At 44.4% G+C, this 8,507-nt stretch overlaps 1 protein-coding gene across 2 annotated transcripts in view; it reads right to left on the minus strand.

Moving 5' to 3' along the window:
- RNF152 (ring finger protein 152) overlaps positions 1-3,948 on the minus strand; it is a 64,729-nt gene extending 60,781 nt beyond the window's left edge. For both annotated transcript variants that reach the window (XM_080377846.1, XM_080377844.1), the window contains exon 1: positions 1,148-3,948. The gene's annotated coding sequence lies outside the window, so the exon portion shown is untranslated. The remainder of the gene's footprint in view (positions 1-1,147) is intronic.
- Positions 3,949-8,507: the final 4,559 nt, after the last annotated feature.

The raw sequence follows: 8,507 nt of genomic DNA on the forward strand, positions 1-8,507 counted from the left end.
CTGGTTCTGGGACCATGAAAAGATGAAGTGGCCTCCAGGCCCCAAATCCAAATTAACAGATATTTCTAACAGTCCTGTCTTCCTCTTTGCTTCATGGAAGAGTGAATCTACCCTTATCACTGTCCCCCTCTGTGTGGCTAAATACAAATGCAGTAAAATACTAAGAGCAGGAAACAAAGGCCTTTGGGAACATGTGCCTCCATGTCCTCACAGAACCTGGCATGGAGCTCACAGCCTCTGACATATGGGGAAAGTACAGATTTTTCTGTACTTTTTGGTGTTGTCATTAGTTTGGCTCACTTTCCCCTGCAATGTTGACAAACATGTTGCTCACACTACTCGGGCAGTAGCATTTCAACCAGCCCATTTGGGCAATTTGTGTTGCAATATTTACAGGCAGCACTGCACCACTTGGGTAACGGGCTGAGCAGGACTTTGTATTTAAAATCTTTCAGGACACACTATCCCCTTTTTTACAACTTCAGGTGGAAATTTCCTATTGAATTAGCCCTAGCCATGCAGGGCTAAACCCTTTCCACCTTCTCCATGTTCCTTCAGCCACATGATCTCTACATGGGGTTGGCATTTCACTCTCAGTCCTGATTTCATCTTCCCTTTGCCTGTCTTCTCTGGCCTTTCAGGACAGTTTTCACCAGGCTTTCTTTCAGTAGTGTGTTAACATTTGTCTTACCTCATCAAGAGCAATTAGCTTCTGCCAATTTGATTTTTTTGTAATTAACACGTTTTGACTTGAGACAGAGTAGGAACATTACCCCTCACAGACACTGCACCTGAAAGTTCTTGACCCCAGTTTCACAGTAAAAAGAAAGGTATTAAACCCCCACACTACACAATGGTATGTGGTTTTCTAGGCTTAAATCGGTGTGTTTCCTTCCTGTTCTGCTTATTGACTCATTTCCTTAAATCTAATTTGAGCTTGTTATTGAGTTTTAGCCTCAAACAATACATCAGTAGTGTCCATAATACCCATCAATCTAGCAGGAAAAGAGGTAGCAGCAAAAGAGGAAAGATTTTCATTACTTTCACAAGAGGGTACAAATTATTATTTTCTGATGGGAGACAAGGAAGAGCAGCGGGTAGCATAGCCATAGAGCAGACCACATATTTCTTCCAGGGGGAATCTTACCTGTCTCTCCAGTCCAAGCATGTCTTACAAACCCCATAGAAATAATGACCTGGATTCATGAAGTTTTCATCAATACTCTCTTGTCATCAGGCGCGTTTAAAGATCCCTTATAAAAGAAGAACAGAGGCTGAGAGTCCTTTTTTCAGAAGTTGGGGAAATTAGAGAACAGCTACTTCTCTACCTTAGCAAACATTTTAGGAGGTTTCTGGTATTCATCATGTCTGGATCTCACTGGACATGCTACTTAAATGAAGTTCCTCTACTTTTTTTTTTTTTTGTTTTGTTTTTTTAGGATTGGATTAAACACTTCTGTTTCTAATCCGCCGGAGCACCGATTTCAAAGGCAAATGTGATCTTGCTTTTCCATGCTCAGGCAGATATTTGCTCTGAGAGAAGCTTTTGAGTGTAAATACCAAGGATACTGCAAATGTTCTTGATTCAAAACCGCTTTAAAGCCAGCAACTGTCTGGCTCCCTTATATCTGGTCCATGATTAAAGACTTTTTTTTTTGTTGTTGCTGAATGCTTGCCCCTGGCTCCCTTTTAGCAAGTTAAGAGACTTATGTCCAATGACAAACACTGTTATAGGAGTGGCTGGCTATTCAGTGTTAGCTGGGCTTTGCCCAAGCCTCCAATGAGCACAATTTTCTGTCTGCAAGTGTGCCCATTTAGATATCTAACTATGTGATCTGCAAGAAGGTGCTGCAGCTCTCGTTTTATGCCCACACTTGAGCATAGATTTAATATTAAACTGCAGGCACCCTACTTGATACTCACATTTAATTGCACCTGAACTGTCAAAATGCAGCCTTTGATCACGGGCAAGTTTCAAGCCCTTACTTGCAATTAGGGAAGATGTTACAGGAAGCATCAGGCTGCATTTGGAGTGGGAGTAAAGGAAGTCAAAGAACACAGGTGCTCTAGCAGCAAAAAACATCTGGGCTCCACCCTTCCAACTTCAATAAACTGGGTATGCACTGCCATGAAATAATGCTGGTTCAGTGTAGCCTACATTCAGATGCGGTGTGTTATGGGATATCACCTCAGTCAGTACCAGACTCATCCAAACGCTGGTCAGATGTGACCCCTCCCCAAGACATGATTTGTTAGAAGCATTTCACAATCCAAATGCCAACGTAGCATAGAGCAAGCTTTTCCTCTCTCTAGCTCTTGCGGTCTTTCACTACAATCAAAATACCCCAGAAGCAGAGGTGGGGCCTGGCTGCGTGCTGCTGGTGGGTCCCTGCAGAAGGAGCCAGCTGGCTGGGGCAAGTGCCTCCTTCCCTGCATCTGACCCAGTGCCACCCTCCCCAAAACCAGACAGAGAGCCTCAAAAATCAAACTTCCTCACCCTGCTGGCAGAGAACATCCCATTTTTTTATCTCCCCTGTGGGGATGGCCCTGCCTATCATGCCCTGCCTACATGCACCTCAGTTCATGCAGTGGACCATTACCTGATGGTTACTGCAGCAACCAGCCCAGGTAGCCCAAGCCTTATAGGGCTTCTCTGGGGACTTGTTTCCACATGCTGGTGCTGGTTTATCCAAGAGGTTGGGTTAGGCACAGGTGGCTCCCAGCCACTTTTGCATCGCCTGCCCCAAGGTGATGCCTGCTGCACGGCAGAACCTAGAGAATCGCCTCTGCCTCTAAATCACCCTGCCGACCCAAGCCAAAGCCCGCCAGCTTCAGCAAGAGCGGTACTGAGTCCTTGGTAGCCAATTTAAAAAAGAAGCAGCAACAAAATAAAATAAGCATGGGACTTCTGTGCTAGCAGAGGCCAGACAGCTTGCCAGAGGAGCCGCCCCAAGGAGCTCTGCACAGACAGATCAATCACAGCACTTTACACCTACAGCCAAATCTTCCTCCAGGTTTCCCTGGCCCAGCCTCAATTCACTTTAACAGTGGCTGGCTGGTATAAATGAGAAGAGAATCTGGCCTTTTCTGTCAATTGCATTTTTCATCTGCAAGGTATTTTACAGACACTAAGTAATGAGCTCACACTAAGGTCTGTAAGGGAAGTGAGGTGCTATCATGCTGTCTCTTTAGAGGAGCCAAAAAGGCTAAATGACTTGCCCAAGGCCAAGGACTGTCGAGGCCTGAGTACTTATGAGTCCTGCTTCGTCCCAGTGACAGGTCTCAGCTTATTCTCACAGTGACTCTACCCATAAATTCTGCATGAAGAGGCAGCATTTCCACTGTTATTTGGCCCTGTTTTCTGTGCATGGTTCCTTCTGGAATGCTCTGAACCCAGGGCTCTGGGTCCAAATAACTGGTAGCAGAAAGCTTTAAAAAAAGCCAAAAAACTATTATTGTGTCTTTAAAAGCCAGAGCTCATTGAAGAGATTGATAAAATGCCCAGAAACAACAAAACTATTTATTATTATTCTTGCCAGAAGGGACAGCATTATCTCATGGCTTTGGTATCAGAAAAAAAACACATAGCAGGTTTGTCTAACCTAGACTGTACTACAAAAAGATACAACTTACTGTCCCTTCTGCCTCTTTAGCAAAAAAGAACTGTCCTTCTGCTTTTTTGGGGGTGGGGATAATTCTTTATACTTTTCACTATTACTGTTTGGCCTGGCTCGCTTATACCTCAGGAAATCAAGGGAGACACTGCTAAGGAATGTGAGCTTGTCACACACCTGACTGTGAATTTACTAGTGGGGTAAAGGACTGTTTCCCCCCTCCCCCAACCCTACAGTCCCCGTCTGTCTGGTCCCTGCCTCATGCTGCCAATAAACATGTTACCAGACCCAAGGGACACGATGGGGGTTTATCAGCTCCCCCAAAATGGGCATGATGGGCCAGCTGACTGCCCTTTCCTGCAGGAGTCCCAGTGCACAAAATGCACATACAAGCAAAGGCATAGTACATATCAGACTAAAATATGTCCAGACTTGGGTATCTTCTTGAGTCACATGGATGCACATGACTTTTGGGGTCCACAGGGCCCATCCTTGGCATGTGCCTCCTGGGTCATGCAGCTGCGGTTACGCAAGTCACATAGCAGACAAGGAGCAAAGCACCAGAAGCAACCAAGAACATCATCATTAGCTTATAAACCTTGATAAATGGAGATGCACAGGTTTTTATGGCAGGTAAAGTACATAATAGTAGCCATCTCATGTTTTGTGGTGATAAATGGTTTCTCTGATACCAGCATTATGGCTTTCCAGGGGTAACCTCAATCAATCGAGAATAAACGTGCCTTTCTGCTGCAGCAGGGTCAGTCCTCTGGGAAGCGAGCCTGCTCAGCTGTGCCAGCTGGGCTGCCCTCAGTGCCCCCCTCCCTCCTGCCAGCCCTTCGCACGCTGGCAATCAGGATGATAGCAGTAATTCACCTCCAGCCTGAGATCCAAGAGCAGAAAGTCACGAGTAGTAACGTCATCACCTAGTGCGTTGCTAACAGCAGTAGTGCCTCAGAGGAGGGGAGCAGCGGTGAGGTAGCACTGAGAAGAGCAGGGAGGGATGTCTGGGGAGAGGTGCAGTTGCAGGGTGGTATCCATGGGCAGCACTCAGCCACTCTCAGGGAGAAATAGCGTTCCAAATGCCTTGGTTTCTGGGAAGCTGACGCATGAGGAAAACCCTCCTGGGTGTGGTAGTGGGATGAAGATTTCCTTTTTCTAGTGATGCCGAGAAACTCTTCTTCAGGGAGCTGGGGTAAAGTGCTCTCAGGAGCCACTGCATGCTAACAAAACACCCTGGTGAAGCAGCGTTTCCCATAGTGGATTTGGTTAAAAGCCCTCACACTCTTTTGTTGCCCTAAGGGAGAAACATTACCTAAAAGTCTGGTGCTTTATACATCAAAGGATATCAGGGGATTGTTTTCTTAAATTGCTCTGAGTAAAATTAAGCTAGACATTTTCATAAAAGCGTATCAATTTAAAACCCACTTTGGAGTTGTTGAGTGAAGAAGCTATGATGCAAAGAAAGGCTTAAATAAAAGCTCCACTGGAAAAAAAAAAAGAAAAAGAAAGAAGAAAAAAAGACAACATATACAGAATATTTGTTCCTCTGGCATTTGTTTTCCCTTTTGAGATCCTTCATGAGCTACTCTGATGTTCAGCTTCCAACTCATGTGGTCGCTCTCAGGAAATCAAAACACCATACCCCCAAATTTTTCTTATCATGAACATAAGGCATGCTTGTAAATCTAAGCAGTCTTCACATTTCTTAGTAAGCATATTGCATCTTCTGTAATTATCTAAATAAAATGCACATATCTGTAAGCTAAATTGGCTCTTACACCATTAACTCAGTTTTTATCTGCCTGTTTGTTAGAGATGATCACGTCACATATGGAAAGCCAGGGGGTTTGAGATGTAAGTGCAAGGGATTAATTAGTTCCCAAGCATCTGATCTGACCCATCTTTAAATAAAAGGATGGCTTTCCGCACTTCCTAAAATTACTCAAGCCTTGTTTACAGTGTCTTAGACCAAACCCATCACTGCAGGACTACCCATGGCCGTGTGAAATTGTAGTACACATGGCCAGCTAAAGGACTCATTTTTTCCAATATCAGACCACACACACTTGTACAAAACAAGAATCACCCAGAAAAAAGATCAGATTTGACTGAATAGGATGAAAGAGACACCAAAGGGACAAACTTGGTTGACAATACAAGTATTATACAAACAACAAATGCATTCACAAATATACAGAAAAGAAAAAATACCCCTAATGCTTGTGGTTCTTTTCTCAAACTCAAGAAACACTGTAAAGGAAAATATTTTAAATTTTGCCTTTTTGTCCTAGGGCCTGAGGGGAAAACTAATGGGTAGAAAAGGAAGCCAAATTTCATTGAATAACCCTCAAATTAATTAAACCAAACATGAAAACAGATGAGTAAATACATACATGCTGCATTCAACTCTTTCACATTTTCTTAATTCGTAATAAGTCATGTCACTACTATAAACACCGGAAAAAGATGTTTAAAACATATCTTTTCAGCCAGTGGTGCCTGCTCAAAAATAACATGTATTGTGCTGCCTACATAGTGGCTGCACAAGGCTGTTTCCTGAGAGAATGGCTTTGAGTTGCCTCCGGTCCCCAGCAGAACAGGATATAGCATATTACTATCAGGATGCACTAGGATATGTACAACTAGTCAAAACTGTTCCCAGTTCTCTGGGTCAGCTCAGGCAGAAAACAAAAGCTAGTTTAAAGTGGCCTTAAACTAGTTGCTCCCAGGTGCCACTGCAATAGTCATCAGTCTGCTGGGACCTCCTCAATTCCATAAGCAAGCAGGTCGCCCACCTCTGATAAGTAATCACAGAGGATCACCTTGTTCCAGTCACCCGGGAGGGAAGTCTGGAGGGCAGAGCTTTAAAAAGTAAATGGGTTTGCATAAAGCAAAAGTGCCCATCAGACTTTATGAAAGGACATTATGTATACATGCATCATACATGTTAAATTACTGCAAGTTTAAGTCCTAAATTTGTATCTATACAAAGTAACTAATGTGGACTGAAGAAACAGACTGCAGAGGCATGCGAAAAAATGCATCTGCATCCATGCAATATTTCACACTCCTTTCTATACAGCCTTAACGTTCATCTCTACCCTGAAAAAAACCCTCCTTCTAGCACACCCAAAACTCCAGCAGTTTTGAAGAAGCAGGTTCAGCTCAGTGGAGAAATGTGAGGGTGAGAATCAAGATCTGAACTCGAAGCTTCCCTGAGCTCAGGCTGTAGCAGGGCTTTGAGCTAGAAACACCTCTGGTAAATACCCGAGTAGCAATTCTCTCAATTCACATGTTTGGGGGCCAAGGAGGTGCACTGTTTTCTGTCAGGAAATCAATCCATGGAGCCCTCTTTCAGGACAGGATTTCTTCTATCCTGCATAGCGATAAATAGCCAGTGTAGCTGCCTTACCTCTTTCTCTGCCTAAGCTTTCTGAAACTGAAATTCTTAGTTTAGGATGACATTGGGGCTGGTTCTATAAGATGTCAAACCAAAGAACCAACTCCTTCTTTATGCAGGGAAGGCAAGTTTTCTGGTACTTGGATGTCACCTAATTCAGCTCAGTTAGTGATGGGCATGTACTTGAACACAATTTACTTCTTCAAAGCATAGTTGAATAATGCAGCATGTACTCCTTGGGGGTCCTAGATACTTCTGGAAGTCCTTTGTGGCCTAGAATTGGCTTGAGAGAGACATCAGACATAATCTGGAAAGCCAGATTTAGTGCAACATCCTAAATACAACTACTTTGTCCTAAACAGTGGCTTTAGTTGACTTGAAACACATTATTACAGAAGACAACAGTGACAAACTAAACAGCCATTTCCTCCTCACCCTCGAGCAAAAATCACCCTTAAGCTGAACCCTGCCAATCACTGCACACTATTAAGACAGGCAATTATAGATAATCACAGGGATTCCTAATAAAACATTATCAAGGGTAATGGAAGCAGTAATTGCTACCTTTCATTTAAGAAGGTCCAAGATCGTGGCAAGATACAATCAAGGACTGCATTGCAATGATTCCCAGCTCCCCTTCTTATGTGACAGTGCCCCTTAGGAGACCCCACAACTACAGCTCAGGAAGAGAAACAACAGAGGTGTGTCAACCCTCTTCCCTGCAAGTTGCTTTCAGGGTGAGACTGTGAACACAGCTGCAGTAAAAAAGGACCAGCACTGTGAACCTGAGCAGGACTGAAATGCCTAAAAAATTCCAGCTTGGGTGCTTTGCAGGGAAGCCCATGCACCATCAGAGCACTGTGACCCTGTGGCACAGCAGATATCAAAGCTTTCTGCAGACCGACCTGACCCTGGAGCCTGCAGGGCAGAGTGGCAGCTGGGGGTGATGCCTGAGGGCTCTCAGCAAGCCTCTGGCTCAGCAGAGGGATGCAGCAGTCTGTGGCTGGCCTTGACCCTTACGGCTGATCTTTGGTCTCTCTTAAGCAGGAGACCACACAGCCTTCATTAGTCCCCCAAAACCACCAGGCTGCTTGGCCACGGGGACTGAGTACAGAATGCTGTGGGAATCGAGTGAATCCTTACCTCCAACCTATGCACGTTTGCAAAGGCAAAAGGTTAGTGCAGTGAAGTTTTTAGGCCACCCGCCTTCCCAGCTGTGGGTCACCTCTTTACATGGCCATTGGGGAACGTGGGAGAAAGGCTTTTTTTCAGCTGACTCGCTGTCTTCAGAGGTTTGCATTTTACCTCATTCTCAGACTGATTTCCCACATTCCACATTAAAATATATATGAGCAAGTGGTGGCTTGTGTGTGTGGTGACACAGATCAGCAGCAGCAGTAGTTTCCATGCTGAGGAACAGCTCATACGCATGCTTGCTTCTTCTGCCAGAGGAGCTATATTGAGATGGATGTTTCTCTCTTGTGCAAAGA

Source organism: Falco punctatus (genome assembly GCF_963210335.1).
Source record: "Falco punctatus genome assembly, chromosome: 3".
Taxonomy (NCBI): Eukaryota; Metazoa; Chordata; class Aves; order Falconiformes; family Falconidae; genus Falco; species Falco punctatus.